Genomic DNA, 23,291 nt, shown 5'->3' with positions numbered 1-23,291 from the left:
GCATCAGGACAATATCTCTATGGAGTCAGACACTGAAAGTGTGCTGGAGGCTGATGCGTTGACTGGGACTGATGGAAAGATGAGGCTGATGAGACTGAAGAATCTGCGAGGAACAAACTAGGGGCAGAGAAATAATCATATTTTAACCCTTTAATTCCCAAGAAGAAATCTATGGAAAAATTATTTATTTGCATTTTTTTATCAAATAGGACACAAATAACCACAAACCATTTTTATTTTTTTTACTGAGTGACCACACAGTTTTGTTTTTATGAGCCTCTACCAACTGGTCGAGCTGGCCTTGGTAAAAGTGCATTTTCAACAATCATCATACAGTAGGCTACAGTATTTGTATGCATCAAACTCAAATAAAACACAAACTCAAATAAAACACAAACTCAAATACATTTTTTTCTTGTATTGAAGATGAGCAATATATACAACCAGATATATTCATAAAAAATAATAAATAATTAAAACTGCGGTCGCAGAAGTGCGCGCAGTGATGAGCGGGCCCTCGCGGGAGGGCAGCCGGTCCCCCCCCCCCAGTCCTCCTAAATGAGCCGTTTGTCATCCATCTAAATTGTTTACCTGACTTTGCGTTCCTTCGTTTCTGACCAGGAAATCTTAGGCATGTGCGCCAGTTGTGTTGGTACTATTTTTCCTGCATCAACCAGGTAGCGATATGTCGTTTGTTGATCCTAGAGGACTTAAACACATCATGTCAACAATTAGGGATTATTGGACTGTGCAGTTATATCTTTATGGATCTTTAATTAACTGTCTACACCACAACAATAGATCAAACCACCACAGGGAGTCGAACCCCGTCTCCAAGGAGAGTCCATACCAGTGTTTTTTTTGCTTTTTGTTGCCTAAACTTTAACAAAAAGTAAAACCTGCAATACATTTGTTTTGTGGTCAACAAAGATTTATAATCCATTATTATATAAACAATTTAGCTTTACCTTGAATATAAAACACTGGTTGATAACTAATATGGCATTAAATGTGTTTAAAATAATTCAGTAAATGATGAAGGTGACTTCGTGACTTCATGATGAAGATAGAATTTTTTTTACCAAATCATTACAAAAAAGTATGTTTATGTCTGTCTGTCTGTCTGTCTGTCTGTCTGTGAGAAAGACATTTCTTTGGCATTTTTGTAAACATTCTATGAATGTTTACAAAAATGCCAAAGAAATGTCTTTAAATAGGTGAAGAGAATGATTTTGCCCTTGACATTTAAATGGAGGCCATCCCTGGAGAAATATGATTTTAAAATGTTTCTGTGGCCGACAAAGTGTTTCTCCGTAGGGAGGTAAAGTGTGTCCCTCTTCCTCTGACACAAATGGCAGAACCTGCGGTTCGTCTCCCGCACCGTACCCATTGTGGAGTCATTGTCCACCGGCCGGGGGAGGATGGAGCATACGGCCACATATAGAGGCTCTGCATGGCCGTGCTGGATCCAGTCAATGAGGGCCTCCATCTGTCCCACGATGGCTGCTGGGGACAGTCCGGAGGCCACATCATTTGTCCCGATGTGCACGACCACCAGAGCCTCCCCAGCCACCCGGTCGAACCTCCATGCGTGCTGCTCCAGGCGCCGCCGGAGGAAAGTGCCGGGGTGGACGTATGCCGCCGTCAGGTTAGGAATGTGCTCCTCAACACCCCGGCACATGGAGGCTGTGAGCAGGTACACTGGGAGCCCTACAAACACAGAACAACAGTTACTAAATAAGTAGGGATGGGAATTTGAAAGCAAATGTATATTCGAATATTCGACACCCCAAAAAACGGTTAACCGGTTAACCGAAATGTACATAATGTAGTGCCGAGAGAAGGGAGACGGAGGCGGTGCATCGGAGGTGCAAATCTCTCTTTATTGGGGAGCAGAAACTGACATGCTGTCGGGTCGAAGCCGCAGAAGAGAAGAGAAAGTGCAAGAGACACACACAGTAGGTACCCCGGAGGTACCGTCAAGATATGTGTCCGTGCGAAACAATACCCCCAACCTGTAGTTCCATGCGTGAATTATGTACCCTAGTTAAATAGTGGTCACTACACAAGCCCCCCCAGAATTCAACCATGGACACAATCCTCGCGTCCGGGAGGAAGCACCACAGGGGCCGAGGAGGGCGGGGCCGCAGGCGAGGGCCGGGCCATGGAAAGGGCCGTCGGAAGGGGGCCGCAGGAGAGAGCAGGGGCCCCAACGAGGGCGAGGGCATCCCCACCGGAGGGCGGGCCGGAACGGGCCATCGTCGGGGGGCCGCAGGAGAGGGCCGGGGCCCCAACGAGGGCGAGGGCATCCCCACCGGAGGGCGGGGGGCGAGCCGTCGTCAGGGGGCCGCAGAAGAGGGTAGGGGCCCCAACGAGGGCGAGGGCATCCCCACCGGAGGGTGGAGGGCGGGCCGGAACGGGCCGTCGTCAGGGGGCCGCAGGAGAGGGTAGGGGCCCCAACGAGGGCGAGGGCGGGCCGCAGAAAGCAGAAAGCAGGGTCGCGTCGTGGGGACAGGCGTGAAACACCCGGAGGTCCCCAGCAGGGAGGAGCGCTGCCCGGCCGCAGGCGAAGGCACAGCGGCGGCGGGCACGAAGTCCTCGGGAGGAAGGAGCCGTGTCCCCGGGAGGAGGGAGCCGTGGACAGGGGAGAGGCCAGACGGGGCGCCGTCGAGGCGAACCGTGAGCCGCGGTTAGAGGAGAGGCCAGGCAGGGTCCCGAAGCGCGCCACCCGCGGGCTGATGAAGGCACGGGTGACGTTCGAAACCGCCGAGGCGAGGGAAGAGGCGAGACGGGGTCCAGAAGCGCGCCACGGGCCGCAGCAGGCGAGTGTGACGTCCGAAGCCGCCGTCGAGGTGGTGAAACAGCGAGAGGGTCCACACGAGGCCGACCAGACATGGCCGAACCTCCTCTCAGGCACCAGAAAAAGCTCAAAAATGGTCGTCCCGTCCACGAACAAAAACAGGTGGGCGAAATAGCGAGAGGATCCACGCGAGGCCGACCAGACTTGATCGAACCTCCTCTCAGGCACCACAAAAAACAAAAACAAAAACAAAACAGTCGGATGTCGACCGCTAGCTGCTGTGGCTAGCCGTTGTTAGCTGTTGCCAGCTGCTAGCCGTTAGCAGTCGTGGCTAGCTGATCTCGGCGGCCGTCAGTCGCTGGCCGGACACGCAGCCGCATGTCCCGAACAAACCCGGCACGGTCGCGTACCGGCCCCATGGAAGGCTTGCCGTCCCCCAGAGCCGAAAAGCCGTGGAAATGGCGAGCGTCGTCCGCGTCCATTCCGTGGGGCGCACCGAGCCACAGTCCGAGCGCACGAGGCAGCTACGGAGGTCTCCAAAAATCCCCGGCATTTCGAGAAAAGCTGCGCTTTTTGCCGTGTTCGATTCAGTCTCGGATCCTTCGCGAGACTTATGTCAGGGTCACCAATGTAGTGCCGAGAGAAGGGAGACGGAGGCGGTGCATCGGAGGTGCAAATCTCTCTTTATTGGGGAGCAGAAACTGACATGCTGTCGGGTCGAAGCCGCAGAAGAGAAGAGAAAGTGCAAGAGACACACACTGTGGGTGTTTCTCAATCGCGAGTACGCTTGCTTGGTAGCACATGTCTGCCGAGCATCTTGCTTCAGAAGCGAGTCAAGAATACTTCCTGGCATTCGGAAAACGAAGTGTGGAACACGCTAGCAAGTGTGCAGGTGTGCGTCATATGAGAGGCCCCGCCTTACATCTTCCGCCACAGATTTGGGGAAATTGGTCCGTGCGCAAAGCATTGTGGGGATTTTAAGACCGCGAAGTCTACTCATGTGCAGACTCGATATTTCTCCAAACGGAGTACGCCGGGCTCGGTAGATTTCCAAGTATACTAGAGATTGGAACAGTACTTCGGCGGCACTCGATGACGTAGTATGCTTGAAATAGTGGCTCTGAAGCAGCTTTACTCGCGATTGAGAAACACCCACAGTAGGTACCCCGGAGGTACCGTCAAGATATGTGTCCGTGCGAAACAATACCCCCAACCTGTAGTTCCATGCGTGAATTATGTACCCTAGTTAAATAGTGGTCACTACAATATCTTATAAAATAAAAATTGGGTAAAAACAAAGATTCTAACATTTTTTTTCTAAAAAAATGTTTTCCATAACTTTTGGAAATAAATAAATACATGTTCAAATAAGTATAGAAACCAAGTCGAATTTGTCAAATGTATTGAACTGGTGATCACAGTTTGACAGCTATAGGCCTACAGCTTTCATGTGCGTAGGCGATTCACAATCAGGCCAGCTGTAGAGAAGACCCTCTCAGCTGGAACGGAGGTTGCGGGTATATCAAGGTATAGTATGTATATATATAAGTTTAATTTGGCATAGTTTGCACTCTACACCGCACTCACTAACCTGGTCGAAATATTTCCACACATTACTCCTTTTTGACGCCCTGTCTGTTGTGTAGGACTCTTCTTAGAGTGTAAATAATTACCGGACTATGACTGGTAAAATATGTTGAATACCGGCAAAACTAAATCTCTCCTGTCAAAATGTCTATGTACTTTGCCGCCACACACGGTTGCCAAGCAGTGCTTATTGTTGTTTAGGCTGCCACTCATGTGTCGCGAGTGTTGACAGGGGGCGGGGGAGCACGCTCATGAACTGTAAGCGCCGGAACCTCGTAACGGCTGCGGAGCGCATTTGCGCCGCATTTGGGCATAAGATGAGGTTTGAGTCTGCGTGATTTGCGTGTAGGCAGGGGCAGCAGGCATTAGCTAGAACTAGCTAGATCTGATGGATTTGGACATAAACGCGAGTGAAGTACCGGACGCGAGAGAGAGAGATCAGCACCTGCAGCTCTGCCCGCGGACCGGTGAGCGGAGCAAAACACACCTTTAGACGTCACCTGACCCCTAGATTCCACCGGGTCCGTCTGCGGCGCGGTTAACCCCTAGATTCCACCGGGTCCGTCTGCGCCGCGTTACGGCTGCACCGCGGTTTTGGTCCGGCCTCCTCCGGCGTCATACCCTACCAGGCGCGTTTCAGAAGCATTTCAGAAGCGGAGCGTCTTGCCTGCCGGCTCGCAGTTTTTGTTGATTTGGGCATATTTCCTGGACAGGCTACTTTGTACAGACAAAGTTAATAATAACTGTAATATTCCAGTTATAAACGACATGAATCAAAGATGTGTTGCTGTATTTTAGTGGTAAATAAATGCATTCATCATCATAATTATTCTATATATATAATTGACACAGTGCCTGTTAACCGGAGGAGAACGCTGGCATTTCTCCTCCTACTTGAAAGACTACGGAGGGATAGGGTCTGCAAAATTAGTTTGTGTGTGTGTATATATCTATATATATATGCTATATATGCTCTGAAGGTTCCACTTCCTGCCTGCCAGACCTTACGTTACGGGCCGTCTCCACAGCAGCGTTAAAAAATCTTGAAACGCTTCTGCCCATTCACTTTGAATGGGGTGACGTCACTTTCCCTCACTTTTCGCCGGAATGCATTGTGGGCAGGCGAGCGGAGATTCTCAGGATTTTCAAGATTCAAAGTTGAACAATGTTCAACTTTTGAAGCTGAGGTGGAAGCGGCAGCCAATCAAATCCCGTGTACGCAAATCTGGCAGTTCAAGCTCTAGCCAATCAAACGGCGTGTATGCTGGGAGAGACATACCGCAGATCATTTCCTCATATTCCAAAAAATGGAGGAGAAATTAGCGGTAGCGAATCAATCACCCGGTGCTTTATGACCAGACCTACCGGGATATAAACCGGAGGAGCCAGGCATGGAGGGAGGTGGCAGAGACAGTGGTAGGTTTTCGCCTGTTTTGGGGAGTTTATATCCAGTTTACTTCAGGCTTTTTTGCTTCGTATGTCCCGGGCGGGAGATTCATGTGATTGGTTGCTCGCAAAAAATCCTCAAGCTTCAGATACGCCCACCTCCAAGATTTTTTTAACGCTGCTGTGGAGACGGCCCATCAGACGCGTCCCAGAAGCGGCTCGGCGCAGGGCTTTTCTAAAATTAGGATCGAATCCTATTTTTGTCGCGGCGCAGCCGTAACGTAAGGTCGGGCAGGCAGGAAGTGGAACCTTCAGAGCTATATAGACCTATATATATAAGGTTCAAGGTTCTTTATTGTCAATCTGACATAGCTACAGAGTAATTATGCAGTTGAAAATCTTATGTCACAGGCTTCTCCAACAATGCAACATAATAACATAACATAATAACAATAAGAGCAAGAGCAATACAAAAATAATAATAGTTATAAAAATGAAATAAAGTTATGATGTGGAATAGTGCAGTATGAGTCTATATACAAGTTATTGGAATGATATATATATATTAGGTATTAGATACATACTACTGAGTAGCAGTTGAATGTTTGATGTTGTTTCAACAGTTCAATTGTTTAACAGTCTCACTGCCCGCGGGAAGAAACTGTCTCCGAATCTTCTTGTCCTTGCCCGGATGCTGCGGTAACGTCTGCCAGACGGCAACAGAAAGAACAGTTTGTGGCTGGGGTGATGGGGGTCTTTGATAATCCGTAGTGATTTCTTCCTGAGCCGCTGGGAGTAAAGGTCCTCTATGGATGGCAGCTCCGTCCTGGTGATGTGCTGTGCAGTTTTCACCACCCTCTGTAAAGCCTTACGATCGAGGTCGGTGCAGCTGCCGTACCAGGCCGTCATGCTGCCAGTGAGGATACTCTCTATCGTGCACCTGTAGAAGTTGCAGAGTATCCTGGAATCCATTTTGAACCTCCTCAGCCTGCGGAGGAAGAAGAGCCGCTGTCGAGCTTTCTTGGTGATGGTGGTGGTGTGAAGAGACCATGTCAGGTCCTCAGTGATGTGGACCCCAAGGAACCTGAAGCTTTTGACTCTCTCCACCGTAGTCCCATTGATGGCGATGGGGGCGTGTCCCTCTCCCTGCTGCTTCCTGTAATCCACAATCAGCTCCTTTGTTTTGCTGATGTTGAGATGGAGGTTGTTCTCCTGGCACCAAGATGTCAGGTTTTCGACCTCCTCTCTGTATGCCGTCTCGTCATCGTCTGTGATCTGGCCGATGACGGTCGTGTCATCAGCAAACTTCACGATGGTGTTGGAGCTGTGTGTGGCCACGCAGTCGTGGGTGAACAGGGAGTAGAGGAGAGGGCTGAGCACGCAGCCTTGAGGGGCACCGGTGTTAAGAATCAGGGTGGAGGATGTGATGTTTCCCACCCGCACTGCCTGGGGTCTGCCCGTCAGGAAGTTCAGGATCCAGTCGCAGAGGGCGCTGTTGAGCCCGAGGTCTCTGAGCTTGATGGCCAGCTTGGAGGGCACAATGGTGTTGAATGCTGAACTGTAGTCAATGAACAGCATTCTCACATATGTGTTCCTGTTCTTCGGGTCCAGGTGTGAGAGGGCAGTGTGGAGGGTGAGGGCTATGGCGTCGTCTGTGGACCTGTTTGCTCTGTAGGCAAACTGCAGGGGGTCCAGAGATTCAGGGAGGGAGGAGGTGATGAATAATTTGACTAACCGCTCAAAGCACTTCATTATGATGGAGGTGAGTGCTACTGGGCGGTAGTCGTTGGGGCAGGTGATGATTGTCTTTTTGGGGACAGGAATGATGGTGGAGTGTTTAAGACATGTGGGGACTACAGACTGCAGCAGGGACCTGTTGAAGATGTCTGTGAACACCTCTGCCAGCTGAACTGCACACACCCTGAGAACACGGCCAGGGATGCCATCAGGTCCAGGAGCCTTGTGTGGGTTAACCCTTTTAAAGGATTTACACACATCTGCCCTATTTAAAACAAAAGGGCAGTGTAGCTCCTGGTCCCTCTGTACCTCCACAGCCTGGCTGCTCTCAAAGCGTGCAAAAAAACTGTTTAGCTCATCTGGGAGAGATGCGCACGCAGACACTCCCGCAGCACCCCCCGCTGCTCCTTTGTAGTCAGTCATTGTCCTTAGTCCTTAGTCCTTAGTACACACACAAACTAATTTTGCAGACCCTATCCCTCCGTAGTCTTTCAAGTAGGAGGAGAAATGCCAGCGTTCTCCTCCGGTTAACAGGCACTGTGTAAATTATATATATAGAATAATTATGATGATGAATGCATTTCTTTTACCACTAAAATACAGCAACACATCTTTGATTCATGTCGTTTATAACTGGAATATTACAGTGATTATTAACTTTGTCTGTACAAAGTAGCCTGTCCAGGAAATATGCCCAAATCAACAAAAACTGCGAGCCGGCAGGCAAGACTCTCCGCTTCTGAAATGCTTCTGAAACGCGCCTGGTAGGGTATGACGCCGGAGGAGGCCGGACCAAAACCGCGGCGCAGCCGTAACGCGCCGCAGACGGACCCGGTGGAATCTAGGTTTGCATGCGAAGAGAGAAATGAGGGAGAGAAGAACTAACGTTCACAGACGTCAAATTATGATGCGTTCAAACGCCACTTGTAAAATACAGTCTTTCGCCCAAAACTTCTAATAATTTCTGAAATAAATCTGCCTGCATATAAACTCAAGGAACTATTGGATTTTCATCCATAAATTGCTTTGAAAATAATAATTATTAACGTTAGTATTTCTTTTTTATGCTCAGGGCTGGTAAAGGCCTATATATTAGAGATGGGAACGATTAATCGAATATTCGAATATTCGAAATTATTCAGGTATTCGAATATGAGTTATGAATATTTTTATTATTTTTTAGGGAGGAATGCCTAAGTTGATTACATATTATCAAATTGAATAATTCAATGTATACGACAGTGCCATAGCTAAATGTGTCACCCCTAGATTCCACCGGGTCCGTCTGCGGCGCGTTACGGACGCGTTACGGACGCGTTACGGCTGCGCCGCGGTGCTCAAGGTGATCGCGGCCACTCTAGTCAATGGGTGCTATTCCACCACACGCGGCGCGTTACGGCTCAGACGCGTCCCAGAAGCGGCTCGGCGCAGGGCTTTTCTAAAATCAGGATCGAATCCTATTTTTGTCGCGGCGCAGCCGTAACGTAAGGTCGGGCAGGCAGGAAGTGGAACGTTCAGAGCTATATAGACCTATATATATACACACACACAAACTAATTTTGCAGACCCTATCCCTCCGTAGTCTTTCAAGTAGGAGGAGAAATGCCAGCGTTCTCCTCCGGTTTACAGGCACTGTGTAAATTATATATATAGAATAATTATGATGATGAATGCATTTCTTTTACCACTAAAATACAGCAACACATCTTTGATTCATGTCGTTTATAACTGGAATATTACAGTTATTATTAACTTTGTCTGTACAAAGTAGCCTGTCCAGGAAATATGCCCAAATCAACAAAAACTGCGAGCCGGCAGGCAAGACTCTCCGCTTCTGAAATGCTTCTGAAACGCGCCTGGTAGGGTATGACGCCGGAGGAGGCCGGACCAAAACCGCGGCGCAGCCGTAACGCGGCGCAGACGGACCCGGTGGAATCTAGGGGTTACGGGCGCGTTACGGGCGCGTTACGGCTGCGCCGCGGTGCTCACGGCGATCGCGGCCACTCTAGTCAATGGGTGCTATTCCACCACACGCGGCGCGTTACGGCTCAGAAGCGTCCCAGAAGCGGCTCGGCGCAGGGCTCCTCTAAAATTAGGATCGAATCCTATTTTTGTCGCGGCACAGCCGTAACGTAAAGTCGGGCAGGCAGGAAGTGGAACCTTCAGAGCATATATAGCATATATATATATACACACACACAAACTAATTGTGCAGACCCTATCCCTCCGTAGTCTTTCAAGTAGGAGGAGAAATGCCAGCGTTCTCCTCCGGTTTACAGGCACTGTGTCAATTATATATTTGGAATAATTATGATGATGAATGCATTTTTTTTACCACTAAAATACAGCAACACATCTTTGATTCATGTCGTTTATAACTGGAATATTACAGTTATTATTAACTTTGTCTGTACAAAGTAGCCTGTCCAGGAAATATGCCCAAATCAACAAAAACTGCGAGCCGGCAGGCAAGACGCTCCGCTTCTGAAATGCTTCTGAAACGCGCCTGGTAGGGTATGACGACGGAGGAGGCCGGACCAAAACCGCAACGCGGCGCAGACGGACCCGGTGGAATCTAGGGGTAAGGGATAATGTGCAGCGAGGCGGTCATTATGGGGAAACAAACACCCGACAGGCAGATCAGGAGCCCGACGCGTAGCGGAGGGATCTAGATCTTGTTGATAAATCGTGATCTTCTCGCTCCCAGGAAAGAAACTTAAAATAACGAGACTAATGGAGTCTCTGAAAAGGTTCAAATGGGTAGTTTAATTAAGTAACGTGGTTGAATAACAAGCATGGGTAATGGAGAGACAAAGCCGGAGTTGTCTTCAGGGAGGCTGCAGCGAAGGAAAGAGAGCGAGTTATCTTTCGTCCTGCCTTTTTATCCACGTCTCGTTGTCCCCCGCTGTGCAAATAGTGGGTGGCCCCCTACTCATTTGCCGGTTCGATATCGCGAGAGCACAGATGATTTCGACATTGATATTCTCTGCCTACTTCCTTAAGCATTTTCTCCTCATTATCTCTGTCATGACTTTCTATTTAATACCTTATAAACAGCTGTAATACTTAGTTTAGAAGTCCTAGTGGTTCCGCTCCGGCACAGTTCTTATTTTACGGAAATTCCCTCTGACGTCATAGCTTCTCACGTATCTGTAAACACTACGATCAACTAGACCTTCATTTAATATTCAGCAGTAATAATATCTTAACGTCTATCGATGTAGTGTTAAAGTCCGTACGTTTGTGTGTAACACTCCAAGTCATTTTCACTTTACATTCAGAAAACGCAACATTAGTCACAAGCTAACCGGATAAAGGATTTTTCAGAATAAAAGCTTGGCATTGATTTCCTGAGAACTTCCGGGCTTTTCCACAATAAAACAGCTTTAAACTGACGATATGTTTTAGACTGAATTATGCTGTTTAACATTGATTTTAATTTCTAACAATCCCTCCTTTCACACCATTTAAGGTGTGAACACAATACTAAAAGTAATAAGTTCTTCATCTGACTGCTTTTAAACTGACGGTATGTTTTAGACTAAATCATGCCATAAAACATTGAATTTTAATTTCTAACAATCTGCATGAAGTCGCTGCACATTATCCCGCTTATTACATGGCCACATTCTCAACAAAGTAACGATATGACTCCCAATATTAATTGAAATGCTGTTATGGATTTAGAAAATGTTTTTATTGATTTAAAAAATAGTTGTATGTATTGATTTAAATGGACATACATCCGCAAAGAAAAATAGTCCGTTGTTACCGTTTGAAATACGCAGCAACGGCAGGAACAGGGATGCAAACTTGTCACCTTTCGGCGAAATTCGCCGTTTTGAATCCAAAATAGGTCGTTTGTGTGATTCATGTAGATCTGCAATAAAAATATTTTTGGGGTATGGGGGGGGGTCTTGGACCCGGAGTAATCTGCGGCCGCGAGCTGTTATGTGCCATCATGACACGCATGGTGTTCTTTTTTTATATATTATAATGAAGCGCGAGCTGTGTGCTCGAGTCTTCCTGTCGGCTCTGCTCATGGATGTATAATAAGGCTCTGCTGCTCCGGGATGAGGGTCTAGCTTCAGCAGCTACATTACCTAGGCTACGGTGCGTTCGTTAATATTAACTGTGCGGTCCGGAGTCACTGTGGCACAGACTGGACCGCTGGTGAACAGCTGTTAGAACGGGCCTGTCGGAGCGGCAGAGCGTGATGTGCACTGAAAAGTTTTTCTGTCGCAATATTATTTAAGGAATCGTTGAGCTAGCTAACTAGCATACATTGTCACTATCTGCTAACGTTAGCTTTAGCCTTCGTTTTCAAATAGTTGTTTTCATAGGCTATAAACGGAGGTGGTATAAGTATATATCTTGTACTTGAGTAAAAGTAGAAGCACTCAGATCTTGTACTAGAGTAAAAGTAGAAGTACTCAGGTCTTGGACTTGAGTAAAAGTAGAAGTACCAGAGTGTAGGAATACTCTGTTACAGTAAAAGTCCTGCATTCAAAATGTTCCTCAAAAGTAGTGATTGTGCAGATTAGGGATGGGAACGATTAATCGAATATTCGAAATTATTCAGGTATTCGAATAATTATTCAGGTATTCGAATATGAGTTATGAATATTTTTATTCATTTTTTTTTTTTTTTTGGGAGGGATGCCTAAGTTGATTACATATTATCAAATTTAATAATTCAATGTATACGACAGTGCCATAGCTAAATGTGTTAGGTGACGTCTAAAGGTGTGTTTTGCTCCGCTCACCGGTCCCTCACAGCGGGCAGAGCTGCAGGTGCTGATCTCTCTCTCTCTCGCGTCCGGTAGTTCACTCACGTTTATGTCCAAATGCATCAGATCTAGCTAGTTCTAGCTAATGATATGCCTGCTGCCCCTCCCTACACGAAAATCACGCAGACTCAAACCTCATCTTATGCCCAAATGCGGCGCAAATGCGCTCCGCAGCCGTTGGGAGGTTCCGGCGCTAACAATTCATGAGCGTGCTCCCCCGCCCCCTGTCAACACTCGCGACACATGAGTGGCCAGCCTAAACAACAATAAGCACTGCTTGGCAACCGTGTGTGGCGGCAAAGTACATAGACATTTTGACAGGAGAGATTTAGTTTTGCCGGTATTCAACATATTTTACCAGTCATAGTCCGGTAATTATTTACACTCTAAGAAGAGTGCTACACAACAGACATGGCGTCAAAAAGGAGTAATGTGTGGAAATATTTCGACCAGGTTAGTGAGTGCGGTGTAGAGTGCAAACTATGTTAAATTAAATGTATACATACTATACCTATACCCGCAACCTCCGTTCCAGCTGAGAGGGTCTTCTCTACAGCTGGCCTGATTGTGAATCGCCTCCGCACATGAAAGCTGTAGGCCTATAGCTGTCAAACTGTGGTCACCAGTTCAATACATTTGACAAATTCGACTTGGTTTCTATACTTATTTGAACATGTATTTATTTATTTCCAAAAGTTATTGGAAAAAAAAATGTTAGACATTTTTTTTTTACCCAATTTTTTTTGTATAGGATATGTACATTTCGGTTAACCGGTTAACCGTTTTTTGGGGGGTCCAATATTCGAATATACATTTGCTTTCAAATTCCCATCCCTAGTGCAGATTGGTCCATTTCAGAATAATATATATGATATGTTTTATAATGATTGATCATGAAAGTGTTCTCAAAGCTGGTAAAGGTGCAGCTAGTTTGAATGACTTTGTATACTGCAGGGTAGCTTGTGAATTTACCTCTGAACTGTAGTGGAGTAGAAGAACAAAGTAGCAACACATTGAAATACTTAAATAAAGTACAAGTATCTCAAAATTGTACCCAAGTATAGTACTTGAGTTTATGAACTTAGTTACTTTACACCACTGGCTATAAAGATAGAAAGACAGCCTTGCACAGAGGCATGAAAATACATTTTCAAAATGCTCAACAGTGCTGCCAAAATTATAAACTGACTGCTCCACAATTAAAATAAATGCTTTTATACATTTCTATTAGATGTGACTCTTTGGCGTTTCTGTTATTATTAACTGCTTTAGTTGTTCTGACTGCTAAAATCCTGTTATTCCTCATTTTAAAGCTGATATTCCGTGGGGTCGGGGGGCTCGGATCCTTGTCACCTTTTTCATACCTGATGAGTTTGCATCCCTGCAGGAAGGTGGAGCTTTTTGATTACAGATTTGAAAACATCGTTGCTTGGTTTAAAAGTAGCACAATTCATAATGTCAAACCTTGGAAAGTATGTAGATATCCCTGCCCTAATGCCAAAGTAACTGGCAACTGAATATGTTTTGCCACTTGATGTCTATGTTTGGACCGCTGCGTAAAAAGGAAGGTTTCTGCCCGTTACTTCTCCGCTGTTTTGTTGTCGGTCTTGTCTCGTCAGTTCGAAAAGCATGCAGTTTGCTTTTCAGCCAAACTGTATACAGTTCAATCGACCGGAGTTCTTTGTGAAGATGTGAGCGTCCTTAACAACGGTCAATAAGTCCTTGACAGCGGTCTGTCTGTTCTGGATTAACAACGTGTCACGTGTTCTGAATTGACCAATCAGAATCGCGAATTCAACTAAGCCATGTCATAATGAGCTTTAAAAAGATGTGATAACGACTCTATAATATAAGAATAATAAAGGGAGCATCTCTCTTCCTTCCCCCCCACTCCCATTGCTCCCCGGGCGCTGTACAATAGCTGCCCACTGCTCCTAGTACTAGGATGGGTTAAAAGCAGAGGCCAAATTTCACTGTGTGTGCTGTGTGCTCTGCATGTGTGACCATTAAAGAGGGTTTCATCCCTCCCTATTCTAATTCTTCTTCTCCTGACAGGCCGTCAGTATCACTCATGTAGCTGGCTGTGCTTACTGGCTGTACTTCAGTTGTGATTTTGCACTTTATATATATTTTAAAAAAGCATCTTCAATTTCAGGGGTGGCACTGGGGTTCCCTTAGGGGGCTGCATGCCCCATGTCTCAAGAATCACTGGTCTAAATGCTTGTTAATAGTTTTCTGATTTATGTGTAAATGTGTTGTTTTTTTATTTGCAGTATTCCATCTTGGATGTCGCGGTGGCCCGCCAGGCTTTGTACGCCCGAGGGCTACATATATTCAGGGTGCGTACGGGTGCTGGAAATCCTTGAAAATGCTTGAAATTGTACAAGGTGTTTTCAAGGTTTGAAAAGTGCTTGAATTTAGGGAATGGTGCTTGAATTTGGGATAAAGTGCTTGAAATTGTAAATGCTTTACCTCGCTTTTTAGATTAAAAGAAAATAAAGAAGTCGGAGCGCGCTTAATTGCTTCGCTTTTACATAAAACAGCTCCGCTCCGGCCTTCCCGCGCAATGCGCGTGACCGGCAAGTGTTTTTGTTACGTGTGTGACCTGGGCATTCTGATGAGAGTGATAGATGACAGTATGCCAGGAGGTTGCCGTTTCAACGAGCGCTGGCTAGCAGAAGACAAATACAAGCCATGGCTAAGACGAGGGTCAAGCCCAAGAGTAGCCTCCAGCAAAGTGTGTAACAATAACGATGCGAGAGTCTGCGCTGACGAGCCACACACCACACGAAAGGTACGCCGTAGAGCATTTTAGATTAGGCTATCGTTGCATGTAAAATACATGACACTTTTCTCTGTGCGCGGCAAAACAAGCTCGCCAAAATGGCTTCACTAGTCTGGCAGTATTTTAAGTGTCCGAAAATGACAATAAAATAGCGGTATGCAACGTGTGCGTGAAGCAGAAATCCTGCAGCTCCACCCGCTGTGACGGACCGGTGAGCGGAGCAGAACACACATTAAGAGTTAGACCTAACACACTTAGCTATTTTATCTACCTCTGGAACAAGCTAAACTAGTTATAAATATATTTATTCTTCACTGTCGGGTCGCTCATTACTGGATCAGTGAGCTGCAGGAGATACTGACGGGCTGTCAGGAGAGAGAGAGAGGAAAAGAGAGCGATATCGGTATCGGCCGATACTGATTCCGGCGATCGGCTCCAAAATTGGCGATCGGAGCATCCCTAATAATTGTATATGATATGTTTTATAATGATTGATCATGAAAGTGTTATCAAAGCTGGTAAAGTTGCAGCTAGTTTGAATGACTTTGTATACTACAGAGTAGCTTGTGAATTTACTCCAGGTGGAACTAAAGTCTGATTTAACACTTGATTATATTTCACATCATTCATCCACATCTGTAAAGTAACTAAAGGTATTAAATACATGTAGTGGAGTCAAAGTACACCATTTACCTCTGACTTGTGTTTACTGCCAACCTAAAAGTACCTCAAAAATAGTAATCAATAATATATTGAAAAGTTATTTGGCTGATTGTTTTATATTGGCTCAGCCAGGTTATATGGGATGCCCAGTCTACGTACAGATGGGTCACACATTTTGAAATATTAAACTTAGTTTTCTTTTCTAACATTTTTAATTTTTCATCCTCATGTAGAATGCTATTATGAAACACACATTTGGTTGTTTATAGCATAAAGAACATCTGATTTAATGTGAGGTAGGGAAATAATCATTTGAGTATAAGTATGTGTATATAAATATGTAATTTACAACAGCTGTAAGATGCTTGAAAAGCTTGAAAATGCACCTTGAAAATGCTTGAATTTGACTTTGGAAAAGGTGTAAGAACCCTGTATATTGTGGCGGTGCTTCCAACTGCTGGGGCGGCAGCTGAGGCTCCAGCGGGCTGCGGCACAAAAGATTGAGACCCTGAAAGGGGAGGTGGCCCTCTTAAAGAGGAAGGCAGACGAGGCCCTGCAGTGCCTGGAGGTGCTGCAGGCAACCGCCTCCTTTGCTAAGGATGGTAAGTGTTGGTCCTTCAAGTTTCAAATGTATGACTGTGATTGTGCTATACTACTGTAGTGTTACATTGACTGTTTTTTTTATCACCGTTGTGTTTTAGTCTTCAAAAGTTAACATGTTATTGAATGAAATCTGTCCTCTATGAGTAGAAGGAATCTTAACCATGTCATATGATTTGCTACTTTAGCAGAGAAGAAGAAATGTGTAAGCAGTACAGACAAATAAAGAGTCATTTGGATTAGGAATTGACATTATAGATTACACTGTTTTCTAACAACTTGGCCCAACAATTGATCCCAGTGAGTGTATAATAGAAGGATAAGAAAGATTATATCAATATGTTGTTGTATTGATTGCATCATCATGCAATGACAAAAGAGTCATTTGTGATAATGTGTTGTTGTGTTTTGTTGTCTTCATTTGTGCAGAGCAAACGGACACAGCCAGTCAAACGGAGGAGCAGACTGAGGAGGAGAAGATGGAGTGAAAGTGTTATATTAAATATTATATTTTTGTTTGAATAAATTAATGTGTTAAGTTCATTTGTTTCATGTGGTTGTTGGTTTACAGTTGACAGTTCATTGTTTAGGGTATGTGTGTAGTTATAATTAAGAATGTTAATGTTCACACAATATTATTAGTAATTATTAGATGACCATCAATGAATTGCTATCGATAGCATCATGTTGTTTTTCCAGAAATCGTCTTCCACACAATTTAATTTCCCTAAATCAGGAAGACCATTAAGTGTTGGGATGAAAAGGCTTCCTGAATCCGTCAGTAACAAAGCATTTCTATTTAAAACTCAAATCCCATACAAAGAAAAGAAACATGAAAGTTACTCAGTCATTGTATGCATATGTATTAGTGTGTGAAAATGTAAAATACACGAAATAAAAAGAAATAGTAGATTAAGTGTAGACAGTATTGCAAATAAAGAAAATGTTACAGCAATGAAATAAGTATACAGTATATGCAAAAAGAGAAGTATGGTACCCAGATGTGATTTGTTCATTTGAAGTAAAAGTATGTAAGGCCGAAGTGACAGCAGTGATGAGCTCTACACGTCTACACTCATACGTCTGTACTGCAGTCAGCCGAGGTTTGGGTGGATGATGTTCCTGAGCGCTGTTCAGGCTTGCTTTCTCCAGCACCTCAGGTGGATGGCAGCTCTGTCCTTCTGATTTGCCGTGGACTTTTCAAAGTAGGGGTCGTTCCCAGCAGATCCATTTATCCAGAATTGTAATGACAGAGAAAAGAAGAGATCATAATAAAGACATGGTTGCAAAATGTAAGTCTAAGCCTTATCAGGGATGCAAACTTGTCACCTTTTGGCGAAATTTGCCGTTTTGAATCCAAAATAGGTAGTTTGTGTGATTCATGTAGATCTGCAATAAAAATATTTTTGGGGTATGGGGGGGGGTCTGGGACCCGGAGTAATCTGCGGCCGCGAGCTGTTATGTGCCATCATGACACGCATGGTGTTCTTTTTTTATATATTATAATGAAGCGCGAGCTGTGTGCTCGAGTCTTCCTGCCTGTCGGCTCTGCTCATGGATGTATAATAAGGCTCTGCTGCTCCGGGATGAGGGTCTAGCTTCAGCAGCTACATTACCTACGGGTGCGTTCATTAATATTAACTGTGCGGTCCGGAGTCACTGTGGCACAGACTGGACCGCTGGTGAACAGCTGTTAGAACGGGCCGTTCAGGTGTTCAGAGCAGAGCTCCCTGTTGGGCGTGATGTGCACTGAAAAGTGTTCCTGTCGCAATATTATCGTTGAGCTAGCTAACTAGCATACATTGTCACTATCTGCTAACGTTAGCTTTAGCCTTTGTTTTCAAATAGTTTTTTTCATAGGCTATAAACGGAGGTGGTATAAGTATATATCTTGTACTTGAGTAAAAGTAGAAGCACTCAGATCTTGTACTAGAGTAAAAGTAGAAGTACTCAGATCTTGTACTAGAGTAAAAGTAGAAGTACTCAGGTCTTGTTCGTAAAAGTAGAAGTACTCAGATCTTGTACTTGAGTAAAAGTAGAAGTACTCAGATCTTGTACTTGAGTAAAAGTAGAAGTACTCAGGTCTTGTACTTGAGTAAAAGTAGAAGTAGAAGTCCTGCATTCAAAATGTTTCTCAAGTAAAAGTAGAAAAGTATTCTCATCAAAATATAGTTAAAGTAGCGACAGTAAAAGTAGTCGTTGTGCAGATTGGTCCATTTCAGAATAATATACAGTATATGATATGTTTTATAATGATTGATCATTAAAGTGTTCTCAAAGCTGGTAAAGGTGCAGCTAGTTTGAATGACTTTGTATACTGCAGGGTAGCTTGTGAATTTACTCCAGGTGGAACTAAAGTCTGATTTAACACTTGATTATATTTCACATCATTCATCCACATCTGTAAAGTAACTAAAGCTATTAAATACATGTAGTGGAGTAGAAGTACACAATTTACCTCTGAACTGTAGTGGAGTAGAAGAACAAAGTAGCAACACATTGAAATACTTAAATAAAGTACAAGTATCTCAAAATTGTACCCAAGTATAGTACTTGAGTTTATGAACTTAGTTACTTTACACCAGTGGCTATAAAGATAGAAAGACTAAGCCTTGCACAGAGGCATGAAAATACATTTTCAAAATGCTCAACAGTGCTGCCAAAATTATAAACTGACTGCTACACAATTCAAATAAATGCTTTTATACATTTCTATTAGATGTGACTCTTTGGCATTTCTGTTATTAACTGCTTTAGTTGTTCTGACTGCTAAAATCCTCTGTTATTCCTCATTTTAAAGCCGATATTCCGTGGGGTCGGGGGGGGTCGGATCCTTGTCACCTTTTTCATACCTGATGAGTTTGCATCCCTGAATAAACTACTACTGTTTGATGAGAAATCAAATCATGGTTTGCTATATATGAATGATATGTTATAGGAGCAAATAATTCAGGGAAGAAAGGATAGGCCTACTAAGTATTTCCATTAAACTTTATTTTTAGAAATGTACAAAATTAACATAAATATACATATATACACGGTATATCATCAATTCCTGCCCGTTGTCGGCATCTTGCCTTTCGCAGCCGGGGCTTTTTAGGACGATGCATCAGTGTGGTAGTCCCGTCATGTATTGTCCGGCAGGATCTGGCTGGACGAAATCAAATGCAAATCACAAAATATTAGAGAAACTTAGTTGTTTTAGATTCGTTAGTAGTAGTTGTGGTAGGAGTGTGGAGTAAGCTTGCCAGCTAATATGCTAACCTAGCTTTGTTTACTTTGGTAGCTAACAGGATATGAACGCTAGCTCGGAGGAACGGCAACTATAATGTAGAGTAATAAAACTACTATGAACAAAAGCTAGTGGTTCATATTAGGCTAGCAATAACGTGTTTATAATTGCAATCTTATACGGGTAGTCTGCTACGTTCGGTCATACAATGTTTCCCGCTAGCATGTATAGCTAGCCTCGTTAGCTATACATGCTATCAGCGTCGGAGGAAAGCTAACTGTAATGTACAGTCCTTTGGGGGTCTGTGAGCGGGCAAAGAGAGGGGATTTCCCCGTTGTCTCTGCTGGAAGTGTGAAATAAACGTAGTTGTTTGATGTTCGTCAGCTTGCCAGCTGGATTACATTGCTAATCTACGTTTGCTAGTTGTTCAGTTGTTCAATATGCTATACTATGAACAACAGATAGTGGTTCATATTAGGCTATCAAGCACATGTTTACAATTGCAATCTTATATGGGTAGTCTGCTACATTCATTGTAGCTGGCAAAAAAATGTTTTTCCGAGCAAACTCATGTCTAGCTCTTAGTAGCCTTGTTGTTTAGCTCGGTAGCATACACGCTACGCCAGCTATAATGTAATTACGTTTCGCGACTGACCGTACGGCAAATCACTCGGAGTATACTGTCTATGAGTATTTCATGTGTGAATGCAGACATTCTCCTGCCATGAGATACATGTATGTAAGGCCATCTGCTGATATTAGAGTTGATATGGAAACGCTAGCAACTTAGTTAGCACAGTTAGCACTGGTTTAGCAGTCCGAAACATGTTTACACATTTAAACAGTCGTGGTAGATACCTTGTTTGATAAATACACAAATAACAATGCAAACTTACAGGTTGTGTACCCGAATCTTCCCCTGCTCCAAACGGTCCAAACAAACTAGGAATAGCATCGTCCTTCAAATGCTGTGCATATCCGGCCTCAAACTGGGCAATGTTTTGGAAGCTTTCATCTGTGAAATGCCGGTTCTTCGAACCTCTGAAGGAACAGTGTTAAAAAGAAATTTCAACCACTGACTTCGTCGTGGTTCTTCCGTCGGTAGGACAAACAGCTCAGATTTCTCCTCACATTTCAGGAAACAGGTCCTTGGCATTGGCATGACTGGATCGATTGTGAACTGAACCAGAGCTTCCAACAGTAAATGTTAGGCTGGCAGAGGGTGCGGCCAGCGCCGCTGGGTGTGGCCATAGCTCTTCGGGATTGGTTCATTTCGTTCCGGGTACCGCATGACATCATGCCGTACCCGGAACTAAATTGAAGACTCAAATGGGCAGTGACGTATCTCCAACGAGGCGTTTTGGGGAGGTATTTTCTGTGTTAGAGTTTTACTCGCTACCGGGTGTACTTTGAGGGTTTTGACTCTGCACACCGTTTACATGCATAAAAACCTTCATAACACACAAGGGGACGGGTAATAACCGGAAAAGCATGACATGGGAGCTTTAAATCAAAGTGGTTACTTTTTTTTGGCTGGGCAGTGTAGTTTTACACACCGTCTTATTTGACTTTCTCAGGACTTAAAACGTTTTTTTGGGGGCAGACCCCCACAAAGAAAAAAATATATTTACACATGTAAGGTCATCATCTTAACAGTTGTGTATGCTCATCCGTGAGCAGAGCATCAAGTTGACATGTCTATTACAGCTGAATGCGGCGATTACCATTTTGTTCAGCAAAACGCCTCACAAACTTATTAAGATCAACAGCTTTAGTGCGTTTTGATTCAATGCTGAGTACAGCCAAACTTGACAGTCTCTTCTCTGTCATTGTAGACCGCAAATACCTTACCTCATTCCTTCAGTACTTGGGTCCGAATGCTTCTCGATTTGCAACGTCCCGTTCAAATGAAATCGCCGCCAATTATATTTCTGCGCCAGGGCCGGGGGAGGGGTTACAAGACGTGTGTCTTGTGCTGCATTCACTTGCACTCGGACAATAGAGACTTTCTCTCATAAATGTCAGATGAGCCACAACTTTTCTTTCAAAACAAAGCTGCCAACTGGGGTGGCAGCTGGGGTGGCAAGGCCTATTTTTAGGGTGGCAGTTGCCACCCCGGTCGGTGAAACTAGGCTACTAGCTACAGTACAGATGCAACTAGATGAGCTGTTAACTCTCGCTCTGACTTTTTTTTTTTTTAAACCCTCGCTCTGACTCAGACAGGTTGAAAGAGACGACGTTGTGACGTTGACCCTGCTTTTGTGTGTGAGTTAGGGAGTGGAGTACTGATGCCCCTTTCACACCGGCGCTTTTCCAGCTCCGGCTCGGAGCTTTTCCAGCTCTGGCTCGGAGCTGGAGCTGGAAAAGCGCCGGTTTTTCCTGTTCACACCGCAGCGGCGCCGCCTCTTAGCTCCGGAATGCGGTTCACTTCCAGCTCCAAAAAATTGTCGGTCTAGAGGCAAGAGCTTCGGAGCTATGACGCGGCGTCGCTTACGTCTCTCTTACGTCGAGGCGTGCAGGAAACTAAACCCACCTCCCCTGAACATGGGTCGACTGAAGAGTCTCGTCATGCCTGCCTACAAGCAGTAGCGCTGAGCAAAGTGACTAGAAGGCAACCACACACTTATAAAAAAAAAACACACTTTATAAAGTCAGGCAACACTAACCAGGCTTTGTGTGATTCTGTTTATTTGTACCTTACTTTGACCATCCGTTCGCTGTTATTGATCATTGTGGAGAGCAGGCAGACATTTTGTTTGTTATTATAGCAGCTATCGGATGGAATCAATACATGGGCTGCACAGGTTGTCATGTCCGACTATCACAAGTAGAATCATAATGAAAAATACGCCAGTAAAATGTGCCTGTAGAAAACGGCTTAGCAAGTAGTCAGTTTAGCTTCGGTTGCTATGCTAACATCACCCATGTTATACCAGAGAAACTTTCATAACAGCGTTGTGATGCCAAACAGCGTCAATTCAGACTGACACACATTCACTTAAGGGGAACTGGGGATATGTATCAGCTGCTTGTGTGACAGTCAGACAGTGAATACTTTAGAGCCGTGTGAGCTAACCCGGAGCTAACGGGAGAATACACTCCCGTGGAAGAGCAGCCAGCACTGCAGCGGTCGGTAAATGCCGCTGAAACACATTAATAAACAATGAACCACGGCACTCTGGAGAAAAGTATAAGGTTGGAGAAGTCGTTATTTAATTTAATCTGGCTTCGTATGATTAAAAGCAACACGATCATCGACCCGATGCAGTCCCCCCCCGTTGTTGTTGTTGCGAGCTCCGTTGGGGAGAAAATCAGCGATGTAAACGGTGACGTCATGACGCAGCAGCGGCAGCTGGGCGGTGTGAACAGAGCGGGAGCTGAAAAGGGAAACCGGAGCTGAACCAGAAAAGCTCTAGCTCGGAGTTAGAAAGGGAAAAGCGCTGGTGTGAAAGCCGCTTGAGTGATGTTGAACCTGCGATCTGTAACCTATATCTGTATGCGATCAAAGGAGTTATTAAACCTAATAACTTGAAGCCTGTTTCCGACTCCTATTGTCGAACGTTACAATAGTTTCATGTCTGCTTACCTTAAGCAACGTAAAATGTGACAGCTGTGTACAACCCGGGAGCAACAGACGTAGGTTAGCGGGCTAGCATCGCAGAGCAGCCAGCACTGCTTAGCATGTTAGCCTCAGCTAGCTCTGGAGCTTCC

The sequence above is a fragment of the Trematomus bernacchii genome, unplaced genomic scaffold, assembly GCF_902827165.1.
Source record: "Trematomus bernacchii unplaced genomic scaffold, fTreBer1.1, whole genome shotgun sequence".
In the NCBI taxonomy this organism is placed as follows: Eukaryota; Metazoa; Chordata; class Actinopteri; order Perciformes; family Nototheniidae; genus Trematomus; species Trematomus bernacchii.
This window is presented reverse-complemented; position numbering follows the sequence as displayed.